A 15,365-nucleotide genomic window follows, 5' to 3' on the forward strand; every position below is an offset into this window, starting at 1 on the left:
ATAAACGAGATTAAAGATTCACGTGCAGCGGTACATGCCTGCGAAAGCTGCCATTCAAAAACAACCTTGCCGCTTTTGTAGGATATTTTTAGAATTGTAAACTATCAATTAAGCAGAAAAAAAATTGATTTTTATAAATAAAGTTACACTGGAAAGGCCCCTTAAGCCCAATAAGCCCCCAAGCCCCAATAAAACAAACAGCAGAACGCTTCCCCGGATCAGCAGCCGATCGGCAAGTCAGCTTAGATCGGTAATATCGGATCGAGATATAGGATCGCCACGTCTTACATTAAATACATATCTCGCAGTACTATTGAACATTACATTTAGTTTTTGTTTGCTTCTTGCATTGCTGTCATCAGTATACATATGGAATTTTCAAGACGACACTATATTTGGAAGCTCTTTCACATACATATAAATTAGCTTAGGTCCTAAAACTGATCTCTGTTGGAACTTTAAAAGGATGTTTTCTGTGGCCTGCCGTCTGCAATATAAATAGGAGTGTATCAACTTTTCTGCTGTTATAGAAAAAGTTAACTTTTTTATAAGCTTCCAGCACAAAATATCGTGGCTCACAGTATCGAAGGCTTTGCTGAAATCTAGGAGGGTCAACAATGTTACGTTTTCGGTTAATTTATACAGGATAATATTGATATTGGCCTATAGTCACCATTTTCCTTAGCCACTGGAAGTATTCTGGCGTCCTTCCACCTCTCAGGAAAAACAGAAGTGGTCAACAAGCTATTTATGACAAAAGTGACATATGGCAAAATCTGTGGATAAAGAATTTTAAAAAACTTGAGGTTAATGCCATCAAGTTCAACCGCATTTGATCGTATGTTAAGGATAGCTTCACCTACATCAAATTCACTAACACACATAAAGCTAAGTCTAGTATCACAGGTTATATCACCGTCATTATTAATGATCGCAGTACTCATTAAATTCGACCCCAGACACTTAGCATTGCACAAATTTTCGGTTTACCTGTCGGTAATTTCCGAATCAATTTCCAATCCAATTTCCAATTTGGTTTTCCATTTCCTAGTGCTTTGAGGTCTTATCATGTTTGACGCGAATTAACTGTGTTGTTGTGTTTTGCATGAAAATATTTACGTTTGCTAGAGTGAATTAGTTCCGTCACTTTTTTCCGTAGGGATTTGAATTCTTCTTATAAATAGTTGTTTTATACCTTTACAATTTTTGAAAAAAAAAACTGTGTCTCATAGTTTAATATCATTTTTAATGGTGTTATTATTTAATTTTGCTACTCTGGTTTCTAAGGGAAAACAGGTTTTCTATAGATGCAGTACGTTGTTACAAGACTATACAACACGTTCCAGTCAGACTGATTACAAAAAAATGTTAGCAATTTGTAGTTAATATTTTTTAAGTTCCGAAAAGTAATTGAATGGTCAGTGAAGTCGATAAAAATGTTAGCGGTAATTTCATGTTTTGAAAAAGCTGGTTCTGAACCCTAGTCATATAGAATATATTTGTTTAAAAACAAAACCTTTAGGAGAGTGTTGCAGGTTCTGTAGAAATGAGTTGGAAATTAGGAGTTTACTATAGTCATTCCAGCGGATATCATATAATTGGTTAAATGATTTCAGTCAAAATGTTGCTGTTCATATCACCTGCCAATAATATATTGCCGCCCTAGAAATATCACACAATAGGGAGAAAAGTTCGTTAAAACAGTAGTTTTCTATTTGAGCAGATCCCACAATTTCAATAAATATATATTCTATTGCACTATCACTTCCATTTGTGTTAATTACTTTAGCCTTAAATCTGTTATTTTAATAAATTGCAACCCTCCGGCACGTCCGTTACAATCAGCACAATACAAAATAGATACGTCACAAGATTCAAGACAATTACTCACATGAACACGTATAAATGTAAGTATATGAGCTGAACATAGAAGACACTTGAGTAAAAAAAAATATATATACACATAACATGACCTCCTTTGAGCGGTATCTTTGTCTATAAGTGATATCATTGACTTCCTTTATTGCACTCAAGAATTTTTTCCAAGTTATGGATAAACTAGCCACTCGGTGGGATATTAGAAATAAGATACTAATCCCGATTACAATATTTTAGGAGCTCGTTGCATGTCACTTTGTCAATCGATCCAGAGCCAAAATTTACGATCTGTCACCTTAACCATGCAAGGGAACAGTTACTAGCACTTGTAATCTGTAAGTTCAGGCCACTTGAGCCTCCAAGTATTATCATTTAAAATGTTTCACACGCACAAAGGACTTGTGCGGAATTCAGAATAAAGCTCTCTTGTTCATGGCAAACATCTGCGGTCTCTGCGTAGGCCATAGATAAGAATAGGGAATAAGAAAGTTTAGAAATAAAATAGTTCGAAATTATTACTTAGCAAATGAAGACGTATTTGTATCATGATACAAATTCAATCCTCCATAAGATACAAGACAATCACTAACATCGGAAGAGAACCATGTTTCGGAAACACATACAACAAGGACTCCTGAGTTAACGAACAAGTATTAAATCTCTTTAATCTTTTTGGTCAGACTCTGGGCGTTTATATGGCATACTTTGAGACCTGTCATATTGCGTGCACAAGAGCTTGAGAACTACGTTGCTGTTTTCATTGGATCTATCTATCAGAGCAAGTAGTTCATTTTCAAAATTATACATGTTAGTAAATTAAAAAAAAGATTAAACAGCAAAAAAATATGGACACACAAAAAGATACTTTAGACCAAGAAAATACAGAAAATTCTGCACTAAGAAAGTGTTACAACTGTGGCGGGAGCGATACTTCTAATTACAGGAACTGTACAGTCTACACAGAGCTTAAGAGTCGCCAAAGAAGCAATCAATCAGTTACTGCCAGCATCCTGGGCATATTTTAAAATCACCCATGGTTTTACAACCACCCATTGTTATCAGCCAGGACCTCTCATCGCGAAGCAATAGGAAGATTCCCATAAACCACCCCGAAGGCAAGCCGCTCGGAGGCACCGGCATCCTAGTAAATTAGCGTATTAGCCAACATCTTTTGGAAACGTGTGCGGTTCACTCGCAGTATCGGCCATATATTGTCCCCCCCCGTTTTAATATAGCAGAAAAAGAGTTTTTGGAGTTATACAATACTTTAGGTAACAGCTCGATAGCAGCAGGTGCCTATAATGCAAAATATCAATATTGGGACTCTCGTCTCGCTAACCCTAAAAATCATTAAATATTTAAAGCTATTATCACCACAGCCAATTACCTAGAGTAGACAACTAGAAATGATTGATTTTGATGTAACAAGAAAAGTGCTGGAAAATCTAATAAGCGCTGAATCACTCACTAATAATCATCTGATTATAAATTTGTTCAACGAGCTACAGCTTCTGAAATAAGATCAATTTATTACATTAAACTGAACCAACTGGCTGAAGTAAAGAAAACATGTATGCTCCCATTTAGAGCTGAATCCAAAAATATCCTGCGAAGCTGATATCGAAAACTCACTAGAACAATTCACTGATGAAATGTCTTCCGATGCCAAACTTCGATAGTGATCCCAAGTAGGTGGATGATCGCTTATCCACGAAGATAATGCTACAATCTTTGCTTAACATTTAAAAAAGCTCTTTAAATCCCATTCGCAAACAAACCGATGCACTCCTCCGAACGTTTCAAACGTAGATCCGTCCTGTCCAATACTCTCCAAAAATCCACAATTTCAAAACACACTAAAACAGCTGAACCCAAAAGTTTCCTTTGGCTATTTTCGCCAAAGGTGATAGTAGAGTAACCTAAAAGTGCAGTTATATGGAATAATACAACTTTCAATTCTATACTAAATTGGGGCTTTGGCATGGAACTATCGAATAGGTTACCCGCATAACATCTGAAATACGCGCGGCTTTTGTGCACAGGAAACATTGCAGCGCCCTACAGTAATATCAACCTTTGCTGCCGCTCAAAATCTCCTAAAACAGCAACCGAAAATATAAAAGACCGTCTCGAGGCTATATAAAGGTGGCTTGCTGACTGGGGTATGTAAGTCAACGAGCAAAAATGTAAGCATATTACTTTTACGGTCAACCGTGACATTTGCCCACCTTTACCCCTTAATAATACACCAATTCCACAAGTAGACGAAGTCACCTATCTTGGTATACACCTAGAAAGGCGACTTACCTGGAGAATACCTGGCAAAAACTGAAAGCCAGCGGGCCGCCCTGCCTTTCAACTTGAATACGAAGTATTACTTTATAACTCCTGTTTAATCCCAATCTGGACCTACGGATAGAGATCATGTGACGAGCGCATTCTAAAATTCTGAGAACAATCACTAGAGAACAGAAAAGTTAACTATAAAGCCAGACTGTCAATATATCAATGGGATTAAGATCCGGACTTTGATTACTTAGCCAATTCTTCACGATTTTAGCCGTGTCCTTGGGGTCTCCAGCTTGTTGAAACTTGTTCCACTCCTCTACCGTCCACGACCTTTACAGAGTTTCAGTCGTGCTGCCACGTTTTTCTAGGAGACAGCTATTTTCTTCTGCTTTACCGAAGATGTCAGACCGATTCTATGTAGAGCTCTAAGTGCTGTCCACTCCCTTAGTTGTGGCAGAATTCTTGAATTTATCAATTTGATTTTTTAATGTAAAATCGGATATAAAGAAAACAATAAATGTATGCATTTTTTAAACAAATATTTTGTCTTGTTTGTGTTTGTTTATTTAGATATAAAGGTCTCAATTTGATAAAGGAGATTTTGACGAACTATAATCCACGTAATTGTCCTGAACTTGCGTAAAAACTACGAAAATAACCTAAAGGCGTATCACCCCATTATATATAATTTAGAAATATGTCAAAACCGCTTGATCTGCTAACGTATGCAGGTAAGTAGAAAATAAAAAATGTCGATTTTTTTATCCCATTACGAGGGATAATCTAGTATCCTAGATTATTTCCATACTCATTTTATATTTCTTTAGCCGTGTGCAAAGGTGATATGTTACCTTTTCGTTCAGGCACAATAAATAACATGAAGTCTATTTTCAATATGAAAATAAAATGTCTGATCTAAGGCAACAATAAGTATGAGTGATAAACTTTAAAGATAATGCGCATACCCTAGATCGCTTATTTTTGGACGCCTTAAATGCATCAAAGCGCAAAGTATAAGGGGGTGAGACTAGGACCTTAGATTTTTTCATACCAAAAAAAAGCAACCCTATTGTACACCACTTCTCAAGCCTTCCTATGTATTTGAATTTTAAATAAAAATCAGTCTAAGATTGACACTATATTCAAAAAGTTTATTTTTGAGACAAAAATATTTAACAACCACAAACTGAGACAATAATGGATTCAGCCAATTCCGTACCACCGACGTAACTTGATCCATGAGAAAATGTTACTGAACGTGTAAAGTTTTTGGATCGCGTTAGTTAGACATATATGTATATATGTTTATTGTTTATTAATGTAAGCAATGAACTGCTTGTGAAAATAAACTACTTTTTTTTATCATATAGGTAAAAGATGCCAAGCCAAAACACGGGAAACTTATTTATTTTTTATTGATTTATAGTTAACAATGAACTGCTAACTTACACATATATTTTAAAAATAAATATAACTTAAACTAACTAAATATTATATGATTCAAGAAAAGCATAAATGTTAGATGATATCCGATCAATAGAATTATCGAAAGATATTGCAGGGTATACTGCATTATAATTGGAACAAAGCACCCGAAAGGGCTCATGAAGGGCAAAGTTGGATCTACAAATTGGCAAGTGAATAGGTCGAAAAGTACGAGTAAACCTTGGGGGAACAGCGATGTTAATATAGCCAGAATTCACCTCACCTATGAGAAGCTTATGCAAAAAAAATTACTCCACTGCACATTCTACGATGTTTTAAAGACTTTAGATCAATTAACATTAACTCTGAAGAGTAAGGTGGCAAACACCTCACCGGGTCCCAATTCAGCTGTCGGAGAGCAAATAAAAAAAATTGCTTTTGGACTGACTCGATTAATTTTTGTTGATCAATCTATTGAGGGCTCCAAACACATGCGCAGTATTCCAAAATGGGGCGAACCATGGAAATGTAAAGAGTCTTTGTTGTATACGGGTCCTCAAACTACTTGACCCAACGTTTTATGAAGGCTAAAACACCCTTAGCTTTACCAATGATGACAGAAAAATGGCTTGCTATCAAATAGAACACCTAGATCAGTTACTTGCGTAATACGTTCTAAAGTAGATTTTCCAAGATGGTAAGGGTGTATGTGGGCTGTAATCCGGTAAAAATATATACATTTGCATTTAGTGTGATTAAAAAGCAACAAATTGTTGGAACACCATAATTGTAATTGATCAATGTCCGACTGTAGGCAAAGGTATGACATTTGGTCAGAGAATGATAGGCAAATTTTTCCGCATTCATTAGAGTAGAGGCAAATGGCACTACTTTAAGAAGATCATTAATAAAAAGAACGCTAAGTAGTGGTTGACTTCCTTGGGGGACACCAGAAAAAACATTTACGACGGAGGAAAGTTGATTATTGAAGAGAACGCGTTGAGTTCTGTTTGAAAGATAGGCAGAAATCCAGTTAAGTAAATTAGGTGGAAAACCAAGAAGAGATAATTTATGAAGGAGAAGGCTATGGCTTACTGAATCGAGTGCCTTGCTGAAGTCAGTAAAAATAACGTCAGTTTGGCATTTATTTAGGAAACTACGGTGGATTAGAGTAGAAAATTCGAGGAGATTAGTAGTGGTCGACCCTTGTTTTACAAAGCCATGCTGTGCGGGAAAGATGATGGAGGCAACATATGTTGAAGTTGACAAGTGACCAGCTGTTCAAAAAGTTTAGGTATGGCAGAAACTTTGGCTATACCACGATAATTTTCGACATCCGACCTTGAGCCTTTTTTATGAATTGGAATAATAAAAGATTCATTCAAAATTCTCGGGAACTCTGAAGATAATAAAGATAAGTTAAATAGAAAAGTGATTGGCCAAGACAGAGCTTCGGCACAGTTACTTAGAACACAGCTAGGGATGTTATCAGGGCCCGCGGAATAGGACGTTTCCAGCGACAGAAGGGCTTTAAGAACATCGCTAACTTCAAATTGAGGAACAAAAATATTATTGATGCAGGGCAGATCATAAGGGTAGGGAGTGGAAAAGTCATAGGATTGAAGAGAGTAGGTTCACTGAAAAAAGTTTGCGGTCAAAGTTTGGAGATGCGGTCAGTTCTATAGATAACAAACTTATCAACGAATATATCTTGATCGGAAACCGAAGAGTTTAGCCATATTTCAGTAAAGCAATGACGAGTATGCACTGCTCACATCGAGTGGTAGGCACATAGAATCACGAATCTATTTTAATTTCACGCTTAAGAGACTCCGAACAACAATACATGACAGAGACAATTATAATTATCACAAAGAACATGGAAAGGGTCATGACGGGCATAAGTGGACTAGCACAATGTCAGAGACAAATGCAGAAAACGACGAATTGACCTGCACTGTAAATTCCAATTAAGGGAACTCAGAAGAAAGAAGGAGTCCAAAACACCATTGGTAAATTTGTGCAAAAACAGTACGCCATGACAAGTTCTACGATTACTCAGGGAATCAATCAAATGTAAGATGGCAACCGACGGCCAGTGTCCCAGTTAAAACCTCTTAGAGCAAACACCAACAACTGCTTTTGAACACACTCTATCATATTTTGATAAGTGACATGCACGAACAATACTCTAACGATGGCCGGACAAGAGTAAAGTATAAAAGCCAACGTTTCATAAAAGCAAGCAGGCTTCTTGCTTTGTTGGTAATTGTCGAAATATGATCGTCATATAAAACACCTAGGCCTTGAACAGTAAAAAACACTTTAAAGGGCATTGATATCAATTGAATATGAATACAGAAATGTATTGCTACATTAAAAAGTCATTAAGTTGCATTTGACAAAGTTAAGCCGTAAATTTTTAAATTATTCCACCAAGTCTGAAAATGGTCAAGATCAAGTTGAAGGCGAAAGTAAGAATCAGGTAATGAAATGGGCATACAAAGTTAATACAGTTGCGGAATTAATAATTTGTGGTAGATCATTTATCAACAAGTCAAATATTAGGTTCCCAGATGGCTTCCTTGAGGAACTCCAGAGGTAACTTGGATAGTTTTGGAAGTTGTATTATTAAATTTCACAATTTGTGAGCGGTTAGAAAGATATAAATGTATCCACATTAAACATTTCGGAGGAAAATCCACTAATTTTAGTTTCTTGCAACTGCTGTTTTGAGCGTCCAAACCAAAAGTGGCGAGTTTGTATTAGCTCGAGCGTTGCTCGACTCTGGCTCACAAATAAATTTTGTGACCGATGAGCTCGCTCAGAGGCTCAAAATTACAAGAGAGGACGTGTGCATGAGCTTGCGAGGTATTGGTGGAACTAATGCCCAAGCCACAAAGAAAACACACATGAAGTCGCGAGTAGGGCACAGCCAGTTGTCGTCCGATTTTTGGATTATCAAAAATATTTCTGGTTATCATCCGGATAAAGCGGTGAACACCAGCGAGTGGAAGGTGCCTGAAAATATTCAGTTGGCAGATCCAATCTTCTTCAAGCCCTAAAAATAGATATGCTTATCGGCGCTAATACATTTCTTGAACTTTTATCCATTGGCAAGATAAAGCAGGGGCCTAAATTCCCCATCTTACAAAAGACAGATCTCGGCTGGATATTGCTGAAAAAATGATACATCTCAGCTGCCAGGAGGAAGCGTTGGAGTCAATTGACACAACCATGCAGACATTTTGGTCTGTGGAGGATTTGCCGCCCAAGGCTAAAGTCATTACTCCTGAGCAACAACTCTGTCAACAGCACTTTGAGAAAAATACTCAAAATTGTCGTCCGGTAGATTTTCGGTTCGGTTGTCGTATCGTACTTGACATACAACTACACCGATTCAAACTTCGAATTCCTAATTGTACCTTCCATACAGCAGAGCGTGATATGCGGTATGGATTTCTGGTTTATTCAACATACAGAATTCGAAATTGGAAAAAGTCAACGTCTTCTTCCCGTCGTTTGAAAATAACGGCTTAGGCTTAACTTAACTGATTGACACATTGACAACATTGACACATCTTCACATTTCTACGAAATCCATTAAGCAAAGGTTTTATCCCTTATCGCCAGAAAAGAAAAAGTTGCTGTGTTTGGAAATCGACCGCATGGTTTAGATGGATCTTATAGAAACAACTCCAATTCAATTACCTTTTGGGTTGACCAATGCTCCACAAGCTATGTGTCTGTTAATGGATTTAATAATTCCCTACCAACTGAAAACTCATGTGCTGGTCTACCTTAATAACTTATTGGTGGGGTCATTTCGACGACTACCTTCTGCATCTGTCAAGCCTCTTTCGGGATAATTTGGGTGGACAGAGAGTTTTTCATTGTACGTCGGTTTTTCTTTGTCTAATTCATCTTTTACTGCAAGAATGCCGAGGTCCCTGTGGATGTTTTGGTTGCGAAAATATAATGGAGTTAAAGTTCTCAGGATTTTTGATTATGCGCACTGTATGATGTCTATATAGCTGCTGTTCGCGTTCCCACATAGCTGGGCTTAAGAGTGGAGTTGTACAGTAGGACCTTGTATTCATGGGCGCATGGGCGCTTGAGCGTTTAAGATCCAGTGTAAGCGGCTGGCTTTATTTTAGGTGTAGATTCTTGCATTCGATGTGTCTTCTCCAGGTTCGTTGTATGTCTAGGTGAACGCCGAGATACGTTACTTCGTTGAAATGGGGAATCTGCGTACTATTCAATAATAGTGGAAGACATGTTTGCCAGTTGAGAGTAATCGTAATGTGTTTTCATTTTCTTAAATGGCGATTGCAGTGTCGTCAGCGAACGTAGATATTGTTAGCTGCTCGTTCGTAGATATATCCGCTGTATAAAGGACGAACACAGTATACCCAAATGCGCTTCCTTGCGGGACTCCAGCTTCGATAATGTAGTCTTTAGATGTTTGTTGTGTCGCACCTTACTGAGAAGACTCTGTTGTAGAGATACGACTCAAGCAGCTTATGAGTGTATGTAGGTAAGTGTGTTTTGATTTTATGAGGCCAAAGAGCCAGACTTGAACGAAAGCTTGAGATACATCGAGGAATATTGCGCTGCAGTATTCCCAATGCTTGAAGGCTGTGCGAATTTCCATGGCTTTAACGGAAGCCAAATTAATGTGCCGGGATGACATTGTGTGCTCCCAGATATGCTATTATGCGTGTTAAAAGGCTTTTTTAAAATAATTTAGACAGACACGAAATTGTGTGGTCGTATTATCCCATTGAAGAGTTTACAAAAACCTCGATAGCAGAGTTTGGAAGTTCAATTATCATTTTTTTGGTTATAAGGTGACCGCCCGAAAAATTTTTCGGTTTCAGTTTCTTGATGACTTTAGCGATCTCCTTTGGCTGAAACAGTGTTGGTATGGAACTAGTGTTCAAACATGAACACGTCTTACCTGGAGAATACCTGGCAAAAACTGAAAGCCAGCGGGCCGCCCTGCCTTTCAACTTGAATACGAAGTATTACTTTATAACTCCTGTTTAATCCCAATCTGGATCTACGGATAGAGATCATGTGACGAGCGCATTCTAAAATTCTGAGAACAATCACTAGAGAACAGAAAAGTTAACTATAAAGCCAGACTGTCAATATATCAATGGGATTAAGATCCGGACTTTGATTACTTAGCCAATTCTTCACGATTTTAGCCGTGTCCTTGGGGTCTCCAGCTTGTTGAAACTTGTTCCACTCCTCTACCGTCCACGACTTGTGATCTTTAAAGAGTTTCAGTCGTGCTGCCAAGTTTTTCTAGGAGACAGCTATTTTCTTCTGCTTTACCGAAGATGTCAGACCGATTCTATGTAGAGCTCTAAGTGCTGTCCACTCCCTTAGTTGTGGCAGAATTCTTGAATTTATCAATTTGATTTTTTAATGTAAAATCGGATATAAAGAAAACAATAAATGTATGCATTTTTTAAACAAATATTTTGTCTTGTTTGTGTTTGTTTATTTAGATATAAAGGTCTCAATTTGATAAAGGAGATTTTGAAGAACTATAATCCACGTAATTGTCCTGAACTTGCGTAAAAACTACGAAAATAACCTAAAGGCGTATCACCCCATTATATATAATTTAGAAATATGTCAAAACCGCTTGATCTGCTAACGTATGCAGGTAAGTAGAAAATAAAAAATGTCGATTTTTTTATCCCATTACGGGGGATAATCTAGTATCCTAGATTATTTCCATACTCATTTATATTTCTTTAGCCGTGTGCAAAGGTGATATGTTACCTTTTCGTTCAGGCCCAATAAATAACATGAAGTCTATTTTCTATATGAAAATAAAATGTTTGATCTAAGGCAACAATAAGTATGAGTGATAAACTTTAAAGATAATGCGCATACCCTAGATCGCTTATTTTTGGACGCCTTAAATGCATCAAAGCGCAATGTATAAGGGGGTGAGACTAGGACCTTAGATTTTTTCATACCAAAAAAAGCAACCCTATTGTACACCACTTCTCAAGCCTTCCCATGTATTTGAATTTTAAATAAAAATCAGTCTAAGATTGACACTATATTCAAAAAGTTTATTTTTGAGACAAAAATATTTAACAACCACAAACTGAGACAATAATGTTCAACAGGTACAAGCAGGATTCACCCAATTCCGTACCACCGACATAACTTGATCCATGAGAAAATGTTACTGAACGTGTAAAGTTTTTGGATCGCGTTAGTTAGACATATATGTATATATGTTTATTGTTTATTAATGTAAGCAATGAACTGCTTGTGAAAATAAACTATTTTTTTTTATCATATAGGTAAAAGATGCCAAGCCAAAACACGGGAAACTTATTTATTTTTTTTATTGATTTATAGTTAACAATGAACTGCTAACTTACACATATATTTTAAAAATAAATATAACTTAAACTAACTAAATATTATATGATTCAAGAAAAGCATAAATGTTAGATGATATTCGATCAATAGAATTTTCCAAAGATATTGCAGGGTATACTGCATTATAATTGGAACAAAGCACCCGAAAGGGCTCATGAATGGCAAAGTTGGATCTACAAATTGGCAAGTGAATAGGTCGAAAAGTACGAGTAAATCTTGAGGGAACAGCGATGTTAATATAGCTTAGGAGGAGGCCAGAATTCACGTCACCTATGAGAAGCTTATGCAAAAAAATTACTCCGCTGCACATTCTACGATGTTTTAAAGACTTTAGATCAATTAACATTAACCTTGAAGAGTAAGGTGGCAAACGCCTCACCGGGTCCCAATTCAGCTGTCGGAGAGCAAATAATAAAAATTGCTTTTGGACTGACTCGATTAATTTTTGTTGATCAATCTATTGAGGGCTCCAAACACATGCGCAGTATTCCAAAATGGGGCGAACCATGGAAATGTAAAGAGTCTTTGTTGTATACGGGTCCTCAAACTACTTGACCCAACGTTTTATGAAGGCTAAAACACCCTTAGCTTTACCAATGATGACAGAAAAATGGCTTGCTATCAAATAGAATACCTAGATCAGTTACTTGCGTAATACGTTCTAAAGTAGAGTTTCCAAGATGGTAAGGGTGTATGTGGGCTGTAATCCGGTAAAAGGATATACATTTGCATTTAGTGTGATTAAGAAGCAACAAATTGTTGGAACACCATAATTGTAATTGATCAATGTCCGACTGTAGGCGAAGGTATGACATTTGGCCAGAGAATGATAGGCACATTTTTACATCATCCGCATACATTAGAGTACAGGCAAATGAACTACTTTTGGAAGATCATTAATAAAAAGAACGAAAAGAAGTGGCCCCAGATGACTTCCTTGGGGGACACCAGAAAAAGCATTTACGACGGAGGAAAGTTGATTATTGAAGAGAACGCGTTGAGTTCTGTTTGAAAGATAGACAGAAATCCAGTTAAGTAAATTAGGTGGAAAACCAAGAAGAGATAATTTATGAAGGAGAAGGCTATGGCTTACTGAATCGAGTGCCTTGCTGAAGTCAGTAAAAATAACGTCAGTTTGGCATTTATTTAGGAAACTACGGTGGATTAGAGTAGAAAATTCGAGAAGATTAGTAGTGGTCGAACGTTGTTTTACAAAGCCATGCTGTGCGGGAAAGATGATGGAGGCAACATATGTTGAAGTTGACAAGTGACCAGCTGTTCAAAAAGTTTAGGTATGGCAGAAACTTTGGCTATACCACGATAATTTTCGACATCCGACCTTGAGCCTTTTTTATGAATTGGAATAATAAAAGATTCATTCAAAATTCTCGGGAACTCTGAAGATAATAAAGATAAGTTAAATAGAAAAGTGATTGGCCAAGACAGAGCTTCGGCACAGTTACTTAGAACACAGCTAGGGATGTTATCAGGGCCCGCGGAATAGGACGTTTCCAGCGACAGAAGGGCTTTAAGAACATCGCTAACTTCAAATTGAGGAACAAAAATATTATTGATGCAGGGCAGATCATAAGGGTAGGGAGTGGAAAAGTCATAGGATTGAAGAGAGTAGGTTCACTGAAAAAAGTTTGCTAAAAGATTAGAAATGTCTAAAGATGATGATTCAGTTCGGTTGTGTAAATACATAGTTGAGGGATACGCATTTGATTTTCTTTTGGAGTTTACAAAGGAGTGAAAACTTTTCGGATCATTACGAATGTTATCTCTACATTGAGCGATGTAGCATTCATAACAAAGTTTAGAGGCATTAAAGAACAGCACGCGGCTCGTAACATAATTGGAAAAATCCGCCGCAGAATGGGATTTTAAGTATTTTTATACAGCCTCGATTTTTTATTTTTGAGGTAAGACAAGTGCCTATTGAACCATGGGGACTTAGAAGAGTCACTTACCGATACCTCGGGAACGAAAAGATTTAATGAGGACTGCAATGTCAAATTAAAGGATGACACTGCAGTTTCTATGTCATTACATGATTTTAAGAAGGACCAATCGATAGCACTCAGATGCTGGTGTAAACCAACAAAATTGGCATTGCGGAAACATTTTACGCGTAAGGCCGCCTTAGTCTGAATTTCTGCAACGATCTCAACATTCAACAACAGGGTTGGATGATAGGGGTCTTCAGGCAGAGAAAAGGGAGGGCTTCTGAGGACACTAGAGTGTCGTTATTAACAAATATTAAGTCGAGAAGTCTATCCAAACGCTTCTTTACAAAGTTTATAGAGAGAAATATCAGATCTAGGAGGAATGTAAGAGCAAGTTATATAAATATTAATGATATTGATATTAATTTTAACTGAAACGAATTCAATGGAAGGAGGGTTTTTAAAAGGAAAAATCTCCGATGAAAGTGAGTTGTTAACTGCAATTAACACGCCACCGCCCAGGGAGATGCGGTCAGTTCTATAGATAACAAACTTATCAACGAATATATCTTGATCGGAAACCGAAGAGTTTAGCCATATTTCAGTAAAGCAATGACGAGTATGCACTGCTCACATCGAGTGGTAGGCACATAGAATCACGAATCTATTTTAATTTCACGCTTAAGAGACTCCGAACAACAATACATGACAGAGACAATTATAATTATCACAAAGAACATGGAAAGGGTCATGACGGGCATAAGTGGACTAGCACAATGTCAGAGACAAATGCAGAAAACGACGAATTGACCTGCACTGTAAATTCCAATTAAGGGAACTCAGAAGAAAGAAGGAGTCCAAAACACCATTGGTAAATTTGTGCAAAAACAGTACGCCATGACAAGTTCTACGATTACTCAGGGAATCAATCAAATGTAAGATGGCAACCGACGGCCAGTGTCCCAGTTAAAACCTCTTAGAGCAAACACCAACAACTGCTTTTGAACACACTCTATCATATTTTGATAAGTGACATGCACGAACAATACTCTAACGATGGCCGGACAAGAGTAAAGTATAAAAGCCAACGTTTCATAAAAGCAAGCAGGCTTCTTGCTTTGTTGGTAATTGTCGAAATATGATCGTCATATAAAACACCTAGGCCTTGAACAGTAAAAAACACTTTAAAGGGCATTGATATCAATTGAATATGAATACAGAAATGTATTGCTACATTAAAAAGTCATTAAGTTGCATTTGACAAAGTTAAGCCGTAAATTTTTAAATTATTCCACCAAGTCTGAAAATGGTCAAGATCAAGTTGAAGGCGAAAGTAAGAATCAGGTAATGAAATGGGCATACAAAGTTAATACAGTTGCGGAATTAATAATTTGTGGTAGATCATTTATC

Source organism: Drosophila elegans, unplaced genomic scaffold, assembly GCF_018152505.1.
Source record: "Drosophila elegans isolate 14027-0461.03 unplaced genomic scaffold, ASM1815250v1 contig_271, whole genome shotgun sequence".
Lineage (NCBI taxonomy): Eukaryota > Metazoa > Arthropoda > Insecta > Diptera > Drosophilidae > Drosophila > Drosophila elegans.